The 25,786-nt window shown below is 37.1% G+C and overlaps 1 protein-coding gene across 3 annotated transcripts in view; it reads left to right on the plus strand.

Annotated features, from left to right (window-relative positions):
• The first annotated feature begins 225 nt into the window (after positions 1-225).
• LOC136040261 (ADP-ribosylation factor-like protein 4C) overlaps positions 226-25,786 on the plus strand; it is a 60,846-nt gene continuing 35,285 nt past the window's right edge. Inside the window, exon 1 of one of the 3 annotated variants that reach the window (XM_065724484.1) lies at positions 226-746. The gene's annotated coding sequence lies outside the window, so the exon portion shown is untranslated. Of the gene's footprint in view, positions 747-18,281; positions 18,822-25,786 lie in introns of those variants that run through there. The other 2 variants (XM_065724483.1, XM_065724485.1) reach the window with 2 other exon arrangements.

The raw sequence follows: 25,786 nt of genomic DNA on the forward strand, positions 1-25,786 counted from the left end.
GAAACTACAAGGAAAAGGGCCGACGCTCCTCATGCTTTCTAAAGACCAGAACATAATTTGCACCAACAAATGAATGTGGATTGACAGTTTAATATAAATGTTAATATTAGCATATATAGATAGTTATATATAATAACTATATATATATATATATATATATATATATATATATATATATATATATATATATATATGAATTTTTTAGTCCGAAGAAATCAGGGGGGAAATGTGCACAGGATGGTAGCTGGTTGCTTTCAAGCACTTTTGACTCGTAAAAACTTTTTCAATTTCAAATTAAGTCAGCCCTTCCGAAATTTCTACGACAACTCCTTCCATACGAAGTACCTTTGGTGTAAAAAGAAAAAAAAATGCGTTGTTCCCACTTTGCTCTTTGCTTAAGCAGTGCTATTGCGCTGTCTCAGCGCTGCCTATGATATAAATATTATTCAGTTACACTATCGCACGCACATATTTGATGTGCTATAAAAATCAAAAGTGGAGTATCTCGACCCAAAATGACTTCGTTCTGGTCCCATCATAAAGTTTCTTCACCGTATCTGAGCTGAAGAAAATTGGTCTATATTCTTTTACTTTTGCAGCCTATCTTCCCCGGCTGTCACTTTGGACTCACAACTAATACAATTCCAATACATAAGCTGTTGAGACCTAGTCAGTTTGAACCCAATTGGTATGCTGCTGGACAACAATGAACCAGCTTATGGATGGATTCCTTAAGCGACACAAAAGTACTTTCTTCTTTACTGTGTTGTTTATGTGTATCGACGTTGTCCAGTTGATAACTTTCTTGTCAATTTTTTGTTGGTGGGTTAATTTTTTCCCTTTTTTTTATAACTTTTCTACGAACATCAATGTTTTGTACAGAGGGTTGAAATACATCGTTATTAATATTGTCAAGGAGGCACACTCGTGCCTCTATAAAGAGGCGACACACGACAATGTTAAGCGATCTTTGGTACCAGTGGTCGCAGACGGATGGGGAGGGATGCATTTCGTAGCCCGAGCTCCAACTAAGAAACCTGCAAAATTTCATCCCCCTCCAACTTTTCCTTCATGGGGAAAATCTGGCCGAAAGTTTCGACCTGTCAACCCAAGCCCCCCTTTAACGTTGTCCGATCGGGCTGAAATTCACAAGTTAAGGTCCCCTAGGGCCCAGGAGCTTATCCGCGAAATTTCAGCTTGATCCGATAACTCCTTCCCTGTTTTCCAGAAACCACGCATAGCCACTTAAAATTCATTTACTTTTTTTTCCTAGACGCCTACAGGTCACATCCGACATCGGATCTGGGTGTACGAAGACTCATTCGATGCGGAATTCTCCGAGTAATTTTCCTGGAAAGTTTCGTAGGAAAATCTTAACCCCCCGAAAGTTTCGACCCTCCAACCCCCTCACCCTTTTTAACGTTGTCCGATCGGGCTGAAATTCACAAGTTAAGGTCCCCTACGGCCCAGGAGCGTATCCGCGAAATTTCAGCTCGATCCGATAACTCCTTCCCTGTTTTCCAGAAACCACCCATTAGCTATTTAATTAACGGATTTCTCTCCATAAGAGCCCATGTTAATTTGAATTTTTTAAAAGCTATTGAGAAGTTATATTTACACACATGCAAGTTATTAGCTCAGTTGGTAGAGCGTGAGACTTTTAATCCTCGAGTTAAGGGTTCAAGTCCCTTACAGGCGGTTTTTTTTCACAACATCAAAAAAATTTTGATAACACCTGGACAGCTTATCATTTGAGAGATAACAGAATATTAGCTTCTTATGAGCAAAAGAAACATTTCGGTCATTCTATCTATTTTTTTTCTATTTTATACAATGATTTAAAAGCGGGGGGGAGGGGGGGGGGTTCCTCTCCTAATTCCTGTACGAGGAGTACTCCTGTACGAGGAGTACAGGAATTATTAAATTACATCCACCATGGATTGTAGAAAAACGTACAGAAATAATATGAAAAAAACTTCGTTTTCTTAAAGAGTTAAAGAGGCTGCGTCCCAAAGTCGAACCTTAAAACGTACAGGAATTAGAAGAGGCAGTTGGGGGGCTGCCGCCCCCCCAAACCCCCCGCTTTTAAAGACTCTTTTGGACAGGTTTTTTTTTGTGGGGGGACTTCATTGTTACTAATTACTAGTTTCGGCGCAATGGTTCTCCTGTCCTCTTGTGTTTAACATTTTTCGAAGTTATTCCATTATTCATTCATTTCAATTATTTTTTAATTAAAAGAGGGTCTTTCCGAAGCCAAGAGCGGGGGGTTAGCAAAAAAACAAAAAACCTGTACAAAAGAGTCTTTAAAAGCGGGGGGTTTGGGGGGCGGCAGCCCCCCAACTGCCTCTTCTAATTCCTGTACGTTTTAAGGTTCGACTTTGGGACGCAGCCTCTTTAACTCTTTAAGAAAACGAAGTTTTTTTCATATTATCAGTAAAAGAGACAAAACACTTAAAAAGGAATAGAAGCCCTATCAAACAAGCAAGGCCACTAAAGGTGGAAGCAAGTTCTGGAACTAGGCTCCGGGAGTCCGTGAACAGATATGAGACCTTAATTTCTATACCACGGAGGCATATAAAATCAAAACCTGGAATAAACTGGAACCGTTATTAGATTAATATTATATATTAATCATACATGTAAATATTTTTTTTCATAAAAAAATGATGTGATGTCCATAAAGAAACACAATCAAGTAATCTGTAAAAAATCAAAGATAGTTTTGCAAGAGACTTGACATTTTATCTATCTATATTCGCACCAACATTGGAGAAGCTTAATTGAATTTTGTTCTTCTAATCAGTGGTTGGAAGAACCTGGAAAAATTTTATTGTTTACCAAAATGGATTCCCAGTCCCTGATGAAGATACCAATGGAATGATAAAAGGTCCACACGTCCGAAAAGCACAGATGTTACTTATAAATGAGAAATGTACCCTTTAAAACATTTAGAGATAGTCAAGTCTTGTGAAGTCCAGATGCCACCATTTAAAAAGACAGTGAAAATTCATTGCGGAACTCTGCCAAGTGTTTTGGCAACCGTGCCACAGGAGGAGGAACTCTTTTGTCAGGGCCACTCTGTAAAATTCAGAGCCACTCTGGCCCTGTACCATTTGGAAAATTTCGTCGTTTTGGAAGTTCCCTGTGGTATCAACTGCATTGATTGACAAGCTCGCCGAGAAAAGGAACGTAAAATTTCTGTCAATTGAGTTAAACCGCAGGTTTTTGACTGCTCTCGAGGATAGCTAATTCCCTGGGAAATTTTGCTAATGGGCCCTTTTTGTTTGTGATGGTCATCTGACGTTGCGGCTGCCAAAAGGATTTTAAGGTACCGCATCCTCTTAACAAGTGCTGCCTAGTGCTTTTTAATGTTGCTCTTCTTACCGCTTATCCCCCTCTTCTCCTCTTCGCGTCCCCGCATTTTTCACGTTCAAATCTTCAATACGAACGCTGAAATATTTTTATATTTTGCAGAGAAGCAAAAATAAGCATATCAGGCAAAAAAAGAAAACATTAAAGAACACATCAAAAATTTGTTTCAATGCATTTTTGTTACGTTTTTACGAGTCTGAAAAAGTTGGGGGGGGGGAGAATCCAAACCCCATACACCCCCCCAATACGGACTCGAAGAGAAATTACAGACCGGGACACCGGAACAATTGACGACCGGGACACCGGAAAGCTAAAAAACTAAAAAAAACTAAAAAAAAGGTAAAAAACTAAAAACTAAAAAAGAAAAAAAACTAAAAAAAACTAGATTTTATTAAGTTTTTTTTTAAAACTACAAAATAAACTAAAAAAGAAAAGAAAACTAAAAACTAATAAAAAAACTAAAAACTGAAAAAGAAGAAAAACTAAAAAAAGGAAATAAACTGAAAAATAAAGGAGAAAAAGAAAACTAAAAGCCGGGACACAGGGAATATAAATGACGACCGGGACACTCAAAGAGAAATTACAGACCGGGACACAAATGACGACCGGGACACAGGGAATATAAATGACAACCGGGACGCTCAAAGAGAAATTACAGACTGGGATACTGGGACACAAATGACGACCGGGATACTGGGAATATAAAATGACGACCGGGACACAACTACAACGGGGATGCCGGGGGCACAGGGGGATATATAAATGACGACGGGGACACAGGGAATGTTCGATTAGCAATCACCATCAACAAAGCTCAAGGGCAATCATTAGAATAATGAGGTATAAATCTGAATACGGATTGTTTTTCCCATGGGCAATTTTATGTTGCATGTTCAAGAGTCGGTAAACCTGACAATCTATTTATATGCACAGACAATGGGACATCGAAGAATGTTGTATATTCGCAAGTTTTACGTAGTTAAAAACATATATATATCTATAACAAAAAGAGAAATCTTTTTTCTTTTATCTATATTCACAGGTGGGACACGGGGACACAACTACAATGGCGCGTAGCTAATATGGCGCGTAACGACTTACGCGCGCGGGGGGGGGGGGCTTGGGGGTGGGCGCGAAGCGCCCTCACCAACTAGGTGTTGGGGTGGCACGAAGCGCCACCCCAACAGCTAGTATATATATATATATATATATATATATATATATATATATATATATATATATATATATATATATATATATATATATATAGTACTGGGAGCCCGCCGAGCCCAGGCACTCGGCACGCGGTAGGCTTCTATATATAGATTCTCAGTGTCGCTGTCTTCTAAACGCAGACAATTTGAGCCTTTTCTTGATGCCATGACGTCCAAATGGACCTTAAATTAGAAGTGGTGTCTTTGTAAAATTACATATTTTTTTTATTGGGCCTTTAACTTTTGTCTCGGCTTGCCTTGTCATTATGAAAGACATATCGTCGAACTTGTGTTTCTTTTAATTGTTCAAGTAGTAGGGCCAAAATTTCTTTTTCTTCCAACGATTTATCTGGTCCATGTTTTTGATTTACAAAGGTACGGAAGGCATTGACGACCACCTTTGTTTCTTTTAATTTTTCAGGTGGTGGGATAAAAACTTCTTCTTTTGTGTAGGCTTTTCTTTGTGTTTATGAAAGACATATCGCCGAACCTTTGTTTCTTTTAATTATTCAGGTGATGGGACAAAAACTTCTTTTTTTCAACAATATGTCTAGTCCATATTTTTGATTTTTCGACTATGTGGTAGGCATTGATGATATCATCCATCTCAAAATCCAAAACCCAATTATCATCACTATCATTTTCAATTTGTTTGGTCTGTTTAACCTCAGCTTATTTTTTGTCGTTACGCAATACATATCGCCGAACCTTTGTTTTTTTTTAACAAGGGTATGATAGGCATTGATGACCTTATCCTTGTCAAAATGCCAAACCCAATCATCATCGCTATCGTTTTCAATTTTAACACGTTTTGATTCTCACTGTCCAGGTTGATTTTCATTGACTCGCTCACATGGTCGGTGTTGCATGTCTTCTAATCGCATGTGTCGTTGCTTCTCATTTTCATTGTTGTCTTAATCACATGCTCAGTATCGCATGTCTTTATTCTTCACTTTCATTTTTAAAACGCCACCGCTGTTTTAATAACCGCGTGTGTTCATGTGACCGCTCTTCATTTTCATTTATGACTTGCTCACATGCTTGGTATCGCATGTCTTCTAACCGCATGTGTCTTTGCTCTTCATTTTCATTTTTAACACGCTCTAATTGTCATTTTCACGTATCTTCTAACCGTCCGCGTCTTTGCTCTTCATTGTCATTTTTGACACGCTTTTGGATTTTGATTACTTCAGACAATCTAGCAATGGCCCAATGGCCTTTGCTTTAGCTGTCCGTATTGGTGTCGCGCAGTTGATGGTCCAGGTAGTCGAATTTTACATCTTATCACCTTCCATAGTTCAGGTGTTGGTTCCATAGAATCATCATTTATTGTAATCGCGACTGCCAGTTTTCATTTTTTGGGCCTTACAACGGACATTATTTTATATGAATAACTGTTGCGTTGGAAACTCAACAATCTTATTTATGCTGTGCATGACATCATATAAGAAAATGCTTGTATGACGTCTTAAGAAATGCTTATGTGATGTATTGACATAGTACATTACTTCATTTGCAAAAACCAAAATTAAGGCTCTTAACGAATTTTCTCAGACTTTTGACATATATATATATTAAAATGACATATATAGGCTACTAATAATAACTAAAATGAAAAAAAAAATTCAAAACAGTCCCAGCATCCATACCTCAGCCTTTACTTCTTTGCCTCGTTTCATCACAATTTATTTATCAGTCCTGGTTGAACTTCGCTGAGGTAAGAATTTTGGGACTTTTTTTTTGAAAATCTTTCATTTTAGTTTTATTAATTTTATCCTGTTATAAGTTCTTTCTTCTTATTCATTTTTGTATTGCTGAGGACGGCCCGAGGTATGCTGAGGTATTGCTGAGGATTGCTTGGACATAGGGGCGAAACATTCATTCTAATTTGTTTCCTACTGTCTTGAAAAATTCCCTACTGTTCTTCTTGTCTATGGATATATATATATATATATATATATATATATATATATATATATATATATATATATATATATATATATATATATATATATATATATATATATATATATATATATATATATATATATATATATATATATATATATATATATATATATATCAAGGTCAAGGCCATATCCAGGGGGCGTAGGGGGCTTGAACACCCCTCGTCCCCCGAAATGTTTGTCCAACTCTTAAAAGCGTAACAAAAATGAATATAAACAATTTTTTATGTATTTTATAGTTTTTTTGTACCCCCCTCAAATAAATTGTTTTTTAGACCCCACTCCTCCTGAAAAAATGTTTGTCTTCTAACTGCAGACAATTTGAGCCTTTTCTTGATGTCGTGACATCACCATAGGTTCGATACAGCCCCGACCCCGGCTCAGGTTTCAACCACAGATCACTTTTCAGAATTTTGTTTACATTCCGATGTGATTCTTTGTGTCGTTTGTTCCATGCCATTTTCTTTAGCTGTTGTGATTCTCACTTTCACCAGTTTTCTAATCACATTTATCTGTGCTTCATTTTCATCAATCAACCCCTTGAACATTTGTAAATGACCTTGAATTAGAATTAGTGCATTTATAAATTTACGAACATCAAAAACAAGAATGTAAAATTTATGTAACTATTTATGTGAAATTACGATTTTTTGTTAATGGACCTTTAATTTTTGCCTTGGCTTTTCTTTTGTCATTATGAAAACATAATCCCAAGCCTTTATTTTTTAACAGAGGCTGATTAACAAAGGCATGATAAGCGTTGGTGACCTTACCCACATCAAAATTCCAAAACCAATTATCATAACTATCATTTTCAGTCTTGGCATGTTTTGACTCCATTATTCCTTATCTTTTCATCCCATTTTTCTCTCTTTTTTATTTTGGATTCTCATCAGTTCAGACAATTTTCCAGTGCTCTTTACTTTAGATGCCGTTATTGGTCTAGTTTCACATGATGGTCCAGGTTGTAGATATGTTCAAGGGCGCCGGCAGAAAATTTTCCAGGGGGGGGGGGCAAACGCCAAAATATCAGTGGTGGTTGAGTGACAGGAAATATATTCCAGAAAATTTTTTGGTAAGAATAAGTATATTTTCTAATACTTTTAGGGAAACAATCGCAAATAAAAAGAACAATTAAATTGCATGCAAAATGAAACAATATACAGTAAATTTTAAACGACAAGGATTCCTGGTTAAGGGATCAATTTGTTTCACCAGTAATATATTTAATGATTATCATTTAATCTTAAAAAAAAATCAAACTCAAACCAAAATTACAGACAGATTTATTACTTCCATAGATTATAACAGATGTAGACTTGTCTTTATGCAATTTTTTACGGCTTAGAATAGTTTACAGAAGGAGTAGATATACTTAAAAATCATCCTGCCTACCTAGATACCACGTTTTGATTTTATTACGGCCATGTAAAATGTACCCTTTTCAAAACAGAACAATCCCCCCCTTGAACTTAAAGAAAAAAAAAATAAAATAGCGAAAGAAAGATAAAATTTAAATTTACTACCAAGCTGTCAAATTAAACCCCCTTTGTTTTTATTGTCCTATTAAACTAAATAAAATAAACAGGTTCAAAAAAATTTCGTCATAAGAGAATCTTATCAAATAATTTGTGATAAAAAACTGGAAGTGAAAAGTGACTTGGACCAATATTCACCAAAACTAAAAATGGAATTCTCATGACAATTGCTACACTGGCATTTTATGCTGATCTATCTATCTATATATATAAAAACTAGCTGTTGGGGTGGCGCTTCGCGCCACACCAACACCTAGTTGTCCCGGTCGTCATTTGTGTCCCGGTGTCCCGGTCTGTATGTACATTCGTTTTTGAATTGGTATATGATGAAATAAATTTTTGTGTTTTTCCCCTTTTTTCTTTTTAGTTTGTTTTTGGTCTTTACTTTTTTTAGTTTTTTAGTTTTTTTTTCTTTTTAGTTTTTTTGTAGTTTTTACCTTTTTAGTCTTTTTTTATTTTTATTTCTTTTAGTTTTGTTTTTCTCCTTTATTTTTCAGCTTTTTTATTTTTTTTATTAGTATTCGCTTCGCGCCCCCCATGCCCCCCGCGCGCGTAAGTTGTTACGCGCCATAGTAGTTACGCGTCATTCTAGTTGTGTCCCCGTGTCCCACCTGTGAATATAGAAAGATATATATATATATATATATATATATATATATATATATATATATATATATATATATATATATATATATATATATATATATATTTTAACTACGTAAAACTTGCGAATATACAACATTCTTTGCTGTCCCATTGTCTGTCCATATAAATAGATTGTCAGGTTTACCAACTCTTGAACATGCAACATAATAATTGTCCATGGGAAATCAATCTGTATTCAGATCTATACCGCATTTTTCTAACGATTGTCCTTGAGCTTTGTTGATGGTGATTGCTAATAGAACATTCCCTGTGTCCCCGTTGTCATTTATATATCCCCCTGTGCCCCCAGCGTCCCCGTTGTAGTTGTGTCCCTGTGTCCTGGTCGTCATTTATATTCCCTGTGTCCCGGTCGTCATTTGTGTCCCGGTATCCCAGTCTGTAATTTCTCTTTGAGTGTCCCGGTCGTCATTTATATTCCCTCTGTCCCGGTGTCCCGGTCGTCATTTGTGTCCCGGTCTGTAATTTCTCTTTGAGTGTCCCGGTCGTCATTTATATTCCCTGTGTCCTGGTCGTCATTTGTGTCCCGGTGTCCCGGTCTGTAATGGCATCTTATAATGACGTCATATACAAAGCCTTATATACTTATAATGACGTCAAATGCAAACCTCTAAACAACCAAACATGCATATATACAACTTATTTTTATATATATAAATACGGTTTCTTTTTTAGTTTTTTTCTTTTTTAGTTTTTTCTTTTCTTAGTTTTTTTCTTTTTTAGTTTTTCTTTTTTTTAATTTTTTTTTTAGTTTTTTTTTTAGTTTTTTCTTTTTATTTGAGCAGCTTCCTCGGCTGTTTCTTCTGTCATTTTAAGATCTATACTAAAAATTCCTCTTCACGTGCCAAGCTTGCTAAAGCTCAACAATTTATAATAAACCTGAAAATTTTAAGTATCTGTTTTAAGGTTTTCGAATTAGTTTAATCTATTGTCAAAATATTTCGAAATATTTATGCAATTCCCAGTTTTTACATTTTAGTTTGTTTTCTTTTTCTTCTTTATTTTTCAGACGTCATATGCAAACCCTCAACACAAAAATACATACAACTTATTTTTATATATATAGAAGATATAATCTGGCGTAACAGACATAGTGTAACAGACATAACACACAAACAACTTATATACATATAGATATATATACTAGCTGTTGGGGTGGCGCTTCGCGCCACCCCAACACCTAGTTGGTGGGGGCGCTCCCCCCCCCCTCCAAGCCCCCCCGCGCGCGTAAGTCGTTACGAGCCATATTAGTTACGCGCCATTGTAGTTGTGTCCCTGTGTCCCACCTGTGAATATATATAGATATATGTAGATTTTTAACTATGTAAAACATGCGAATATACAGCATTCTTGGCTGTTCCATTGTCTGTGCATATAAATAGATTGTCAGTTTTACCGACTCTTGAACATGCAACATATAATTGTCCATGGGAAAAACAATCTGTATTCAGATCTATACCTCATTATTCTAATGATTGCCCTTGAACTTTGTTGATGGTGATTGCTAATCGAACATTCCCTGTGTCCCCATCGTCATTTATATGTCCCACTGTGCCCCCCGGCGTCCCTGTTGTAGTTGTTTCCCTGTGTCCTAGTCGTCATTTGTGTCCCGGTGTCCCGGTCTGTAATTTCTCTTTGAGTGTCCTGGTCGTCATTTATATTCCCTGTGTCCCGGTCGTCATTTGTGTCCCGGTGCTTTGTTGATGGTGATTGCTAATCAAACATTCCTTGTGTCCCGGTCGTCATTTATGTTCCCTATGTCCCGGTGTCCTGGTCGTCATTTGTGTCCCGATGTCCTGGTCTGTAATTACGTCAGTCGACAAACATGACGTCAGTCGACACACAAACATGGCGTCACTCGACACACATACCCACAGACAAACTCTTGAACATGCAACATAATAATTGTCCATGGGAAAACAATCCGTATTCAGATCTATACCGCATTTTTCTAACGATTGCCCTTGAGCTTTGTTGATGGTGATTGCTAATCGAGCATTCCCTATGTCCCTGTCGTCATTTATATATCCCCCTGTGCCCCCGGCGTCCCCGTTGTAGTTGTGTCCCTGTGTTCTGGTCGTCATTTGTGTCCCGGTATCCCAGTCTGTAATCTCTCTTTGAGTTTCCCGGTCGTCATTTATATTCCCTCTGTCCCGGTGTCCCGGTCTGTAATTTCTCTTTGAGTGTCCCGGTCGTCATTTATATTCCCTGTGTCCCAGTCGTCATTTGTGTCCCAGTGTCCCGGTTCTAACATTGACACTTGGAAAAATCTTTACGTGCCAAGCATGCTAAAGCTCCAACAATTTATAATAAACCTCAATATTTTGGGTATCTGTTTTAAGGTTTTCACGTTTTTTCTTTTTAGGTTTTTCTTTTTTTCTTTTTTTTTATTTTTTAGTTTTTTTTTATTTTCAAGTTGTTTTTTTTTAGTTTTTTCTTTTTATTTTTTTTTTAGTTTTTTATCATTTTTCTTTTTTCAGTTTTCTTTTTATTCTTTATTTTTCAAACGTAAATACATATCGCCGAACCTTTGTTTTTTTTTACTAAAATCTGGTAGGCATTGATGACCTTATCCAAGTCAAAATCCCAAACCCAATCATCATCGCTATCATTTTCAGTTTTGATACGTTTTGACTCTCGCTGTCCAGGTGGATTTTCATCTAACTGCGCGGTTTTGCGTTCTTTAGCCACAAGCCTTTTGGCATTAACCCTTTGAGCAGATTCCTTGGCTGTTTCTTCTGCCATTGTAGGATTTATACTAAAATTTCTCTTTGAATTAACTATTTGAGCAGCTTCCTCGGCTGTTTCTTCTGTCATTTTAAGATCTATACTAAAAATTTCTCTTCACGTGCCAAGCTTGCTAAAGCTCAACAATTTATAATAAACATCAAATTTTAAGTATCTGTTTTAAGGTTTCCGAATTACTTTAATCTATTGTTAAAATATTTCGAAATATTTATGCAATTCCCAGTTTTTAAATTTTAGTTTGTTTTCGTTTATATATATAGAAGATATAATCTGGCGTATCGGACAGACAACTTATTTTTATATATATAGATAGATAGATATAGATGTCCCGGTATCCCGGTCGTCGTTTGTGTCTCGATGTCCCGGGTTGTAATTTCGTCAGTCGACAAACATGACGTCAGTCGACACACAAACATGACGTCACCCGACACACAGACAACTTATTTTTATATGTATAGACTAGCTGTTGGTGGGGGCGCCACCAACACCTAGTTGGTGGGGGCGCAAGCCCCCCCCCCCCGGGCGTGGGGGGGGGCTTGCGCAATATAACATTCTTCGATGTCCCATTGTCTGTGCATATAAATAGATTGTCAGGTTTACCGACTCTTGAACATGCAACATAAAATTGTCCATGGGAAAAACATTCCGTATTCAGATCTATGCCTCATTATCCTAATGATTGCCTTTGAGCTTTGTTGATGGTGATTGCTAATCGAACATTCCCTGTGTCCCCGTCGTCATTTATATATCCCCCCTGTGCCCCCAGCATCCCCGTTGTAGTTGTGTCCCTGTGTCCCGGTCGTCATTTATATTCCTAGTATCCCGGTCGTCATTTGTGTCCCAGTGTCCCAGTCTGTAATTTCTCTTTGAGCGTCCCGGTCGTCATTTATATTCCCTGTGTCCCGGTGTCCCGGTCTGTAATTTATCTTTGAGTGTCCTGGTCGTCATTTATATCTCCCGGTCGTTATTTGTGTCCCAGTCTGTAATTTCTCTTTGAGTGTCCCGGTCGTCATTTATATTCCCTGTGTCCCGGCTTTTAGTTTTCTTTTTCTCCTTTATTTCTAATTTTTTTCCTTTTTTTAGTTTTTTTTCGTTTTCAGTTTTTAGTTTTTTTTTAGTTTTTTTATTAGTTTTTAGTTTTTTTCTTTTTAGTTTTTTGTAGTTTTTACCTTTTTTGTAGTTTTTACCTTTTTTTTAGTTTTTTTTAGTTTTTTTTCTTTTTTAGTTTTTTACCTTTTTATGTTTTTTTAGTTTTTTAGCTTTTTTAGTTTTTTTAGTATTTTCTTTTTAGTTTTTTTTCTTCTTTTGTATTAATGCTAAAGCCAAGGTTCGAACCTGGAACCTCTCGGACCTAGAACCTGGAACATAACGCTTTACCAACGATCTTCGATCTTCGCTTTACCACGATCTTCTTACAATTAAAAATTTGTCTTTGAACCAATGTCTTAAACACTTTTAATGACGTCATCGTCATAACTAAAATGACGATAACTAACTTCATGACGACATGACGACCTGATGACATGACGTCACTCGACACACAGACACACAGACAACTTATTTTTATATATATAGAAGATAGATAAGTTGTTTGTCATTTGACTGACGTCATGTTTGTGTGTCGACGGACGTCATTATAAGGATTGAGCATTATGCCGTCATGAAGTTGTTTGTCGACTCACGTCATGTTTGTCGACTGACGAAATTACAGACCGGGATACAAATGACGACCGGGACACTGGAATATAAATGAAGACCGGGACACTCAAAGAGAAATTACAGACTGGGACACCGGGACACAAATAACGACCGGGACACAGGGAATTTAAATGACGACCGGAACACAGAGACACAACTACAACGGGGATGCTGGGGCACATGGGGGATATATAAATGACGACGGGGACACAGGGAATGTTCGATTAGCAATCACCATCAACAAAGCTCAAGGGCAATCATTAGAATAATGAGGTATAGATCTGAATGCGGATTGTTTTTCCCATGGACAATTATATGTTGCATGTTCAAGAGTCAGTAAACCTGACAATCTATTTATATACACAGACAATGGGACAGCGACGAATGTTGTATATTTGCAAGTTTTACGTAGTTAAAAACTATATATATTTATCTATATTCACAGGTGGGACACAGGGACACAACTACAATAGCGCGTAACGACTTACGCGCGGGGAGGGGGGGGGCACGAAGCGCCCCCACCAACTAGGTGTTGGGGTGGCGCAAAGAGCCACCCCAACAGCTAGTTATAAATATATAAAATTCATTCAGTTTATTGTTAATCACCCAAAACCAAAAATCTGAGAAAATTTGTCTGATTTTTGAAAAAAGCAGAAACATCCCATAAAAAGTAAGCGATGTTACTGAAAATCTCCTTATTAGATACGCCGTATCAGAGAACCCCACCATACAGTTTTCAAACTCCAATCTTGAAAGTGTGGAATTTCGCTTTTTATGGCTCTTGGTATTTACCAAGTTACATATAGCGATCGCAAATTCTGTCGGTCTGTCTGTCGGGCCCGGTTTTGCTAGTTTAGGCACTTCCATATAAGCTAGGACCATGAAATTTGGCAGGCATATTAGGGACCAGACCAGATTAAATTAGAAATAGTCGTTTCCCCGATTCGACCATCTGGGGGGGATTGGGGGGGACGGTTAATCGGAAAAATTAAAAAAAATGAGGAATTTTTACTTACGAACAAGTGATCGGATCTTAATGAAATTTGATATTTAGAAGGATATCATGTCTTAGAACTAATATTTTAAATCTCGACCGGATCCAGTGACATTGGGGGAGTTGGAGGGGGAAACCTAAAATCTTGGAAAACGCTTTGAGCGGAGGGATCGGGATGGAGCTTGGTGGGAAAATTAAGCACAATTCTTGATTCGTGAATGACATAAATGGACTTGATCTTCTCTCTTTGGGGGGGGGGGTAATTCGGAAAAGTTAGAAAAATGAGGTATTTGTAACTTATGAACGGGTAGTCAGATCTTAATAAAATTTGATATTTGAAGGATCTTGTGATTCAGAGCTCTTATTTTAAATCCTGACCAGATCCGATGACATTGGGGGGAGTTAGAGGCGGAAACCGGAAATCTTGGGAAACGTGAAAATTGAGGTATCTTTATCTTACGAATGCGTGATCGGATCTTAATGAAACTTGATATATAGAAAGATCTTATGTCTCAAACATATTTTGGTGGAAAAACTGGTAAGGATTCACTCAGTCACAAATTACAACTTATTTTTTCTTTATTAAGGGTGAAAATCTATTGGCAGGCAGCCAACAATGGGGAAGGCACACATTGTCCCATGTTTTTCCCTATTTAGCTCTTTTTCCTTTGGTTTCCTTGTAATTACTTTATAGTTCCAAATTTCCTGGGGGGTCATTTCCCCCCTGCCGGTGCCCATGAATATGTTAATTGTTAGGTGGTGGGATAAAAACTTCTTTTTCTTCCAACCAATTATCATTTATAACGCTTGTAAATTTTTGTTTTTGATAATCCAGGTGGTTGATCCTAACCCGTTGTGAATTTAATTTATTCACGTGTTATCTTGATCTTATCACGTTTGATAGTTCAGATGGTTCCAAAGAATCATTATTTTAATGTGTACCCCCCCCCTACCGGAAAAAATATTTTTGTAAACCCCTCCTCCTGAAAAAATTCTTAAGACGGCCGTGACCTCAACCCAAAAATAGGGTAAGATTAGCTGTATGTGAATGTTAGCCTATCTTCCAACTATTTAAAATGGGCAAATTTAATTGATAAAGGTTTTTCAATTTAAATTTTGGCGGCTTTTAGAAGCTCTAAGGTCACAAGATGTAACGAGGAACAGGGTAGATCGGGCACAAAGAATTTCAGTTGTTATCATGATTTTCTACTATGGTTATTTATCCCTAAACCCCAAATTCTCGCCGAAATCCACAATAAATTCAGAAGAAAACTCCTAATAAATTGTAAAAATCTTGATTTTTCAGATGGCGTAGTGGAAGGGCCGAACGCACGGGACATTAAAAGCCTGCACCATACCATTGTTTTTGTGATGTATACTCATTCTAAAGAAAAGTAAAGGCCATATTATTTTAAGATCAGAAGAAATAGAAACCTACAATAACTCAAAGTCAAAACAACCAGAAATTAAAAAATTAAAGAATTAATGAAACCAAAAATGAACTGTAATTAAATAAACAATCATAGCAAAAAAACATATAACAGATACTAATATAAATGAATAAATAGATCTCAAAACGAGTAAAGCTTAATTTGAATATACAAATCAAGCTGAAAGCGAACAAAAATATTTTGCTATTGAGGCATAAATGAAACCCAAAACGAGCAGAAATTAAATAAAAATCAAAGCAAACAAACAAACAATAGTTACTAATATAAATGAGTTAATGAATCCTAAAACGAGTGGAACCTAAATTGAATATGCAAATCCAGTTTGAAACGAACAAAAATCTCTACAAAGAAGAGTTTGGGTTTTGCCTCCTTCTTTCACAGTAAAAGTCTAAAACCTACTCATTTGATTGGAAATTGAAAGTTCTAATTCACCTTTTAAGAGTCAAAAAGGGATCCGATGGTGACTACCCCCCTCCCTCTCAACCATCTTTTCCCCAAATACGTCCAATCGAACTTTTTTATATACCCATTGTGTTCAATTTCTGATCATTTCAGTCCCCTCCAACGTTTTTATGACCACATCTCCCAGTTAAACCTATATGCCTCCGTGGCATAAGTTACAACCCTGCACCTGGCGAGGGGGGGGGGTATGTTGACAACGAAGTTTTTGTTATCTTATCGTTGAGGTATTTAAAACAAACTGGCTATCTCAAAATTTTCATTTGATTAATTTTAGGAAAAGAGGGTGTCTATGTCAGGGGGGTAGTTGCCCTCTGTTAACTTTTAACTCAAAAAGAATGTAATTAGAACTTTATCAAATGAGCCACCCTCGAAGTTTATGCGATCACTCCTTACATAAAAACCTTATACGCCTCCGGGGCATAACTCAAAAACACTCGCCCCCGAGCTCTGTGGGATGTGCGACCTGGAGTTTTTGTTATCTGATGTTTGAACTGTTAAAACAATGGCCGTCTCAAAATTCGTATCGGATGGATTTTGAGAAAACTGGATAGGGAGGGGGGGGGGCTAGTTGCGCTTGGATCTCTTTTTACTCTTAAAAGTGAAGTAGAACTTTCAATTTCTAATCAAATGAGCCACCTTCCAAGTTTATACGACCACCCCATACATAATAAACCATATACGTCTCCGGGCTACAACTTAACACTTGTCCCCAGGCTCTGGGAGGCTGTATCAACCCCAAAGTTTTGTTATCTGATGTTTGAACTATTTAAAAAAAAGGGCTATCTCAAAATTTGTATCGGATGGGTTTGGGGATAAAGGGCTATGGGGGTGCTAGTTACCCTCAGATCTCTTTTAACTTTTAAAAGTGAACTAGAACTGTCAATTTTCAATCAAAGGAGCCCTCTCCGAAGTTTTTACGAGCATTCCTACCATAAGAACCTTATATGCCCCTAGAGCATAACTTATAACGCCTGCTTCCGGGCCCTGGGGGGTTGTGTAGGCACCGGAGTTTTTCTTATCTGACACTTGAACTAATTTAAAAAAATGGCTGTCTCAAAATTTTTATCGGATGAATTTGGGGGGAAAAGGGTGTCAAGGGGTTATTTGTCCTCGGATCTTTTTTGACCCTTAAAAAGTGAACTAGAACTTTCAGTTTCCAATCAAATGAGCCCTCTCGTGAAGTTTATATGAGTATCCCTTTTATAAGAACCATATATGCCCCTTGGACATAACTTACAACGCCTGCCCCCGGGCCCTGGGTAGCCGTGTCGTCACCGGAGTTTTGTTATCTGACCTTTGAACTATTTTGAAAAATGACTATCTCAAAATTTGTGTCGGATGGGTTTGGGGAAAAAGGGTGTGCGTAGGAGTAGTTGCCTCCTCCGATCTCTTTTGCCCTCCGATTTGACCTCCAACCTCTTTTGACTATTTTAAACTGACCTAGAACTTTCAATTTCCAATCAAATGAAGTTTTATGCGACGACTCCTTCCATATGAAGTGCTTCTGAAAAAAAAAAAAAAAAAATCAAACATTGGAGTCATTTGGTCTTCACTATAGGCAACGCCATAGCGTTGTCTCTGAAAAGTTAACTAGAACTTTCGATGTCCAATCCAATAAGCCCTCTGAAGTTTATAAGAGCATCCCTTCCATGAGCACGATGTATGCCCCGAGGGCATAACTTACAATGACATCCCCCGGGGCCCTGGAGGAGGGGTGTCGACACCCGAGTTCTTGTTATCTGATCTTTGAACTATCAAATTTTTCATCTGATGCTTTGGGGGGAAAGGGCGTGGGAAGGGGGTCTAGTTAACCTCCGATCTCTTTTGACTCTGAAAAAATGAACTAGAACTTTTAATTTCCAATCAAATGCTCTCTGAAGTTTATCCGAGTATCCTATCCATAAGAACCATATATATCCCCGTGGCATAACTTACAAACACTGCCCCGGGCCCTGGGTTGTTGTGTCGACACCGGAGTTTTTGTTATGTGATCTTTGAACTATTTTTTAACAAAATTGCTACCTCAAAATTGTTATCGGATGTATAAGGGGAAAATGCTCGTGGGGGGACTAGTTAACCTCCGATCTCTTTTGACTCTGAAGAATGAACTAGAACTTTTAATTTCCAATCAAATGATCCCTCTCTGAAGTTTATACGAGCATCCTATCCATAAGAACCACATATATCCCCGTGGCATAACTTACAACCACTGCCCCGGGCCCTGGGTTGTTGTGTCCACACCGGAGTTTTTGTTATGTGATCTTTGAACTATTTTTTAACAAAATGGCTACCTCAAAATTGTTATCGGATGTATTAGGGGAAAATGCTCGTAGGGGGGGCTAGTTGCACTCTAATCAATTTTGATTCTTAAAAAGGGCTCTAGAACTCTCGATTTCCAATCGAATGAGCCCCCTTTGAAGTTTATACGATGACCCCTTCCATATGAAGTGTCCCTGGGAAAAAATAGTGTTGGAGCCGTATGGCTTTTACTATAGACAACGCTATATGATTACAGCGCAAGGCTCTTGCGCATCCCCGGTCGGATTAATCGGCAAACTGGTGCCGTAATAAGATTAGTTTCAAATTGTACATTGGAGAGTTAGTATCTATCGAGAAGTCTTTGTAAAGGAACTTAAAAGTTGGATAAGAAAGAGTTGTTTGTTGGATTTTACTGGTCCTTTTAGCAGTAATTTTCTGTTGACCAATTACTCTAAGTATATTATCTTATTGTATTAAATCTTATTTGCATTGTTGTTTTTATAGATATTCATAATTAATTTTACTAATTCATGTATTGCCTTCTTAATTTAAGTATAATCCAGGGAGGGTTGTGGGGTTTTAACCGCCTTCCCCCTGAGATTTTGCCCGACTCGTAAAAACCTAATGAAAATACATATAAACAGAGCTTAACGTGTTTTTGAAAGTTTTTTAACCCCTTCGCCCGAATAAAAATCTTGGGTACGCCCTTATTACGATCTGATTGAATATTATATAATCCACAAGCACCGATTTTCCACGATTAAGTTGGATAAATAAATTTTATTTTGTCGTTTTCTTCTTCCTTGACGCCGAATTTTTAATTAAAGTATGCGTTTTCGGTCGTTTTCGACAAAATAATATGCTACGTTTCCTCAGCCCCAAAATTATTTATGATTAGGTTAGTTAGGTCAAAAAGTGCTTAAATTTGAATTTGCGATAGAAGCGATTATTATATTCGTAAAGAGCATAAAAAAGGCATCGAGTAGTATACATTTAGATAAGTAAGTGTATTTTATAGCTAAATATACAACCGTGAACACACTACAATAACATAAACCAAAGGCACAAATAAAATGATCAGCGATCATTATAAAATGCTTATATGAAAAACTGCATTAACCTAATATCGGGTGGTATGTTCACTTTATTTGTAAGTCAAAAATATAAACAATGAAAAATTTATCCTGATTTCTTTCGAGTCTATATGGCTGTGGATTTTGTTTTAGGAAAGTGTTAAATGAGGAATCGATTGATGTTACTTATTCGGTATTATAGTATTCAGTTCAAAGGGGAGTTTACCCCCAAAATTACCTTTTTTATTGCCACATCATACCTATTCATTAGAAATCTGAGGGGAGCCCCCCTCCTTTTCAATTTTTGAAAGTAAAATACATTTTGGATGTTTAGTATTAAGACCAAGTGTTTTGTCAAATATCAAAGCTCTGGACCGTAGCCTAGTGGAGATTCAGGAACTTACGCGAGAATCACTTTCAGGGGGGCGAGACAAATTGGTAATAGCAGCAGCAATAGCAAATCTAATGGTTTTTATTTAGGGGGGGGGTTAAAATGATGGGGTCCTAGGGGCGAGGACAAGGTCTTTCTGGAAACCTGACTGTCAAGATTTCCCTTGAGATGGTGATGTCTGTCCACAGAAAAGGTCTTCATAACCCTCATGTTACCCAAAAGAACATATTGTATACAGTTTTTTCATGTTTATTTCCCCTCCTTCTGACCTTGCTACTGATTATTCTCCATTTACGGGAAATCGTTGTTGATTTAGGTCGCATTTCGACATATGCCCTGGCGACCCAATCCTACAGTCTTACCCTTTTCGCCTTCAAATTTTGGATATGTAAACTATGTTTACACCTACTGTAACTATGTTTACACCAGCCTTGAAGTTGATTCACCTGATCATTTTGTCCGTTGAAATCAAATTGTGGCTGTTGTAATCAGTATTTCAAAACTTGTTGCTATTACCGATAATACGGTTAACCCTTTCACTTTCCATCAAGTTGTATACCCTTATTATAATAGGCTATAACCTCTGTCAATTGTGAGATGGTTTTGGGATTGGTTTGGAGGAATTTTGAAAAGTACTTAATATGCAAATTTGCTTGCATTGAAAAAATGTGCTTCACGTAGGTAAAAACATCTCCTTCAAGCTGGAAATTCTGATTTTAGGGTGAGTCTTGACTTGTAGGACCCGGAGATATAGTCAGACAAATTTCTGACACATTTTGAAAAAAAAGGTCATTTTTTTTCAAAACATATCTGAACCACTATTACGTATGTCAAGCACTGGGGTAATAAATTCGAAGGACAGACACACCCAGTTCAATCTGAGTGCCTCTTTGGAGGCACTTGTGAACCAAGTTTGTATACAAATTTTAAAAAACACGCATTGACCGAGGTTAAACATGCTTAGACTTTAGAAATAAAGTAACATTCTCATACCTTAATACTAACTATTGATAAGTTAGGCAATCCTTGGTAAACAAATAATTTTATTAATGTCTGTTATTTTAAATGTCAATAGACCTTAATACAGTTCAGATTTTTTTTATTTTGGTTGCGTCAATTGAAGGGAGGGGCCTCTCAGTCTCCTTAGATTTACCCTCTAGATTTGGAAAACCTAATTTTGGGGGTATTATAGCTGAAAATGTCCTTTATTGATATTCTCATTGGAAAAGCCAGATATAAAAAATACATTTGCCCCCCCTCCCCCTGATTTTTGTAGTTTGACGCCGCTTATATCATACTCAATTTAATTATCTATTGGTGGGGATCTTGGGGTTAGGACTCAGTGGGGTCCTCAGTTGGAGTTAGGATCTTGGAGCGGGTACCCAGATGATAAGCTAAATTCACGTTTCACTCTAAGAAACTGCTGGCTAGAGTAGAAGCAACAAGTTTCATGTGTAGAACGATAGTTTGAAGAGTTTCAGACTTATTGCTTGAAGCTCCTGTTCGATTGGTGGGTTACCTATGTTGGGCTGCATGCGGTTCCCGGTAACTCGACCCCTGTTCAACTCAACCAACCTTCAACACAACCCCAATTCAATTCAACCTCTACTACAGGTTAAATTGAATTGAGTTGTACAGGGGTCGCCTTGAAGGGGGAGGAGGTTATATGCTCACCGTCAGCATCCACATACCAAGGGAAGGGGGCTTCTTGACCCGAACCCCTTGAAACCCCTTCGCGCACTTGTCATTTAGATTTTCAAATTTTTTATTGTGAATAAACCCCTGCCAAAGTCCTTTTATTATATTATTATGAAATAGTATATTATCTTAATATTATTTGTTATATTATTATTAATTTCATTTATAAATCATTATTAATATATTATATTATTTCATTATAATATTATATTATTAATAAATGCCCCAGACAAAAAAAAAACCTGAATACGTGCCTGTCAGACACTGTGCAAACTAAAAGGATAAAACCATACAGGTACTAATGTTCCTAGACCTTGAAGTATATCAACCATTTCGTGGTAACGAACTGTAGTAAGGAGCGACCCGGCTCAATAGTAACCGAAACTCTAAAAAACTGAATTTTTATAACAATAGTTACATCAAAAGAATCGCATTTTCATGCTAATTCTAAATATATAAGTTTCACTAAGTTTAGACTTACTTATCAAAAGTTACGAGCCTGAGAAAATTTGCTTTATTTTAGAAAATAGGAGGAAACACCCCTTAAAAGTCATAGAATCTTAACGAAAATCACATCATCAGATTCAACGTATCAGAGAACCTTACAGTACAAGTTTCAAGCTCCTATCTACAAAAATGTGTAATTTTGCATTTTTTGCCACAAGACAGATCACGGATGCGTGTTTATTTGTTGTTTTTTTTCCCCAGGGGTGATCGTATCGACCCAGTGGTCCAAGAATGTCGTGTGAGGGCTCATTCTAACGGAAATGAAAAGTTCTAGTCCCCTTTTTAAGCGACCAAAAAAAATGGAGGGCACCTAGGCCCCCTTCCACGCTCATTTTTTTTCCCAAAGTTACCGGATCAAAATTCTGAGATAGCTATTTTATTCAGCATAGTCGAAAAACCTAATAACTTTATCTTTGGGGACGACTTACTCCCCCACAGTCCCCGTGGGAGGGGCTGCAAGTTACAAACTTTGACCAGTATTTTGTTTACACATAGTAATGGTTATTGGGAAGTGTACAGACGCTTTCAGGGGGATTTTTTTGGTTGGGGGATGGGTTGCGGGGAGGGAGTTATACGGGGTAACTTTCCATGGAGGAATTTATCATGGGGGAAGAGAAACTCCATGAAGGGGGCGCACGTTATTTTTAGCATTTTTTTAAAGAGCAACAAAAAAATTAATATGAAAAAGTTTCTTCAACTGAAAGTAAGGAGCAGCATTAAAACCTGGAACGAACAGAAATTATTACGCACATGATGGGGTTCACCTCTTCCTAATACCTCACTCTTTACGCTAAAGTAATTTTATTGATTTGAACTGTTTATTCTACGGCCTTTGTTATTCAGGGGTCATTCTTAACGAATTGGGACAAAATTTAAGCTTTAGTGTAAAGAGCGAGGTATTGACGAGGCAGCGAATCCCCTCATATACGTAATAAAAACATACGAATTTAGAAGTTTGTTACGTAAGTTAGTTCGTAAGTTACGTTTTTCTACTAATAAAAACGTTCGTAAAATTAAAATTTCTAGTTGCCTTTTTAAGTAACCAAAAAATTGGAGGGTTACAAGGCCTACTCCCCCGCTCCTTTTTTTTCTCAAAATCGTCCGATCAAAACTATGAGAAAGCCATTTAGCCAAAAAAAAAAAATTAATCTACAAATTTCCTTTTAATTATTCATATGCAGAGAGCCAAAGTCAAAACATGCATTAATACAAAAACGTTCAGAAATTAAATAAAAAAACAAGTTTTTTTTTACTGAAAGTAAGGAGTGACATTAAAACTTAAAACGAACAGAAATTACTCCGTATATGAATGGGGCTGTTACCTCCTCAAAGCCCCGCTCTTTACGCTAAAGTTTTTTACTGTTTTAAAAAGTAGAGTTGATAGAAAGAGTCGAACTGTAGCGTAAAAAACGTGGCGTTGAAGAGGGAGCAGCCCCTTTCATATACGGAGTAATTTCTGTTCGTTTTAAGTTTTAATGTCGCTCCTTACTTTCAGTAAAAAAAACTTGTTTTTTTATTTAATATTGTTAGGGATATGGACACTTAGGCTCCTTTTTACTCAAGGATCATTAAAATTGACTGTTCCAGCAAGTGTCACAAGTAATAAAAATGATTACGCCAAGTATAAAAATGTCCGACGTTCAACGCCAATTCTTCATCTTGTGCCATCGTGGTCTGCTTTATTGTAGTCTCTTGTATTGACAAATACCATATTCATAGTTTGTATTATTATATGACAATACAGTGATATTGACATTCAATTCACCACGCGATTCTGTATATGGCTTAAGTGATTTAACTTTGAAAACGCGACGATTCTCTTGAAGGGTTTGCACCACAATGGACCGAAAAACCATGATTTTTAAAGGTTTCGGGACACATTCTTCTATAATTTATAATATATAATTAATAATAATTTAATTAATTATAAATTAATTATACTATGCTTATTTAGGAATTTCTTTTCAGGTGGGGGGGGGGGTCCTCAAAACAACATTAAACTGGCAAATTATACGGAAATTACTGAAGAATATACAACTACTCATAAAGATTGTGGTAATTCAGGGGAGGTGAACTTGCCTGTCCCTACCCCATTCAAAATATATTTCTGTGTATAGAAATTCGATTTTAATGTTTTGCTCATAAAAGCTAGTGATGCAGTGAAAAAAAAATATGCAATTTTCTATAAAAGACATTCCGTTTGGAGGGTGGTACTTGAAAACTTATAGTTATAAGTTGGATCGAAGACTTATAGTTATAAATTTTCATATTTGTAAATAGTTTTCCTGCTGTTACATAGAATTACCTGTGTATTTCAGTTTATTGTAAAAATCATATGCTAGAATGTATTTGAGGGGTGAGGGCTGAAGTTTAAAAAATAAAAAAAGTCCGGGTAAACGATATAGGAATTGTAGCATAAGTCAAAAAACACATGCATTCCAGGGAAGAAGCTCCAACCGGAAAACCTCTCTCCCCTCGCTCGCACCTGAGGCAATTCGCCCATACCTCGAATAGCCACTACAAACAAGCTAAACATCGTCGGTGAACGAGGTCAGTGGCGGGTTATTTGGTAATTTCTAGTCTTCTCTTGTTGAATGGTGAAAAGTGTTTAAATTAGAATTTGACCTTATTTTTAGCTTATCTAGTTACCAACCGCTTTCATTTTGAACATTCCTCGTAATAGGTGAGCTTCTGAATTTAGTTTCACTTACCTGAAAAGTTTACAACCTTTCCAGTATACCTGAATTTTAAAAGTGAACTTTTAAAAAGTGAAATGATTTCGGTACTCCCCCTGCCGCGAGCGGACTCGCCAAACCAAGTGGAAGCTCAGGCCACAGGGGCAATTGCTTTATGAAAGACCCCTCGAAAAAAACTTCATCGTCCGCTTTTTTGGGTGTAAGAGAATGCAAGTTCACAAAAAAGAGCATATGCCAAAATGTTGACCATCGGATTACAGGCACGTATGGAGAAGGGGAGGGGGTTAACCTTAAGACCAACCTTCCCCAGGAATTTTGAAAGCATTTTCTATGTTTGTGTGTAATGATCCAAATTTCTGTTTCGTTCGGAATTTTTTTTTAAATTGGACTTGGCCGTGGGGAATAAATTTTCGCCCTAAATTTTAATTCACTTAGTTTTTGGGAGTTTACATTAAGTTTAAGATACGTGAAAGTTTTCGGTATCGGATAATCTTGGAGAATCTGACACTTTGTGTATCTGTGTTCAGTCGAGGGGGCACCAACTTTCACAAATCACGTAAACCGGGCGGCGCTTGCCAAACGTGACCAAAGTATAGCAAGCGTTGCGGGGACCGTGCTGCGGCTCACGAAACTGCAATGGCACATGTGACGCCCCAAGATAGTACACCAGGTGGGGGAAAGTGGGTTGCCCTTCGGATTCAGTCCCTTTTTAATGTGTCCAAATTATCAGGGTCTATTAAACTTGGACAACCTTGAACGTATATTGATCAGGAGCTGCGTAACTTTGCCAGTTTAGCAACACTATCATTAAACCCTATATTTATTGTTAACATATCATGCTTTCATTAAAAATGTCGTCAATTGCTAAAGCCTTAGACCCTAAAAAACTTTTCTTTCTAACTCATTTTCTAAAAATCAGTATAGAATATATATATAATCTCAGATGTAAATGAAATAGTATCAAATGTAAACTGGTTACAATCCGACAGCGTGGATGTGTATACTAGATCAACCTAAATTGGTGAGCCCAATTATGTTTGAACATATATTTATCA

This window comes from Artemia franciscana, chromosome 20 (assembly GCF_032884065.1).
Source record: "Artemia franciscana chromosome 20, ASM3288406v1, whole genome shotgun sequence".
Taxonomy (NCBI): Eukaryota; Metazoa; Arthropoda; class Branchiopoda; order Anostraca; family Artemiidae; genus Artemia; species Artemia franciscana.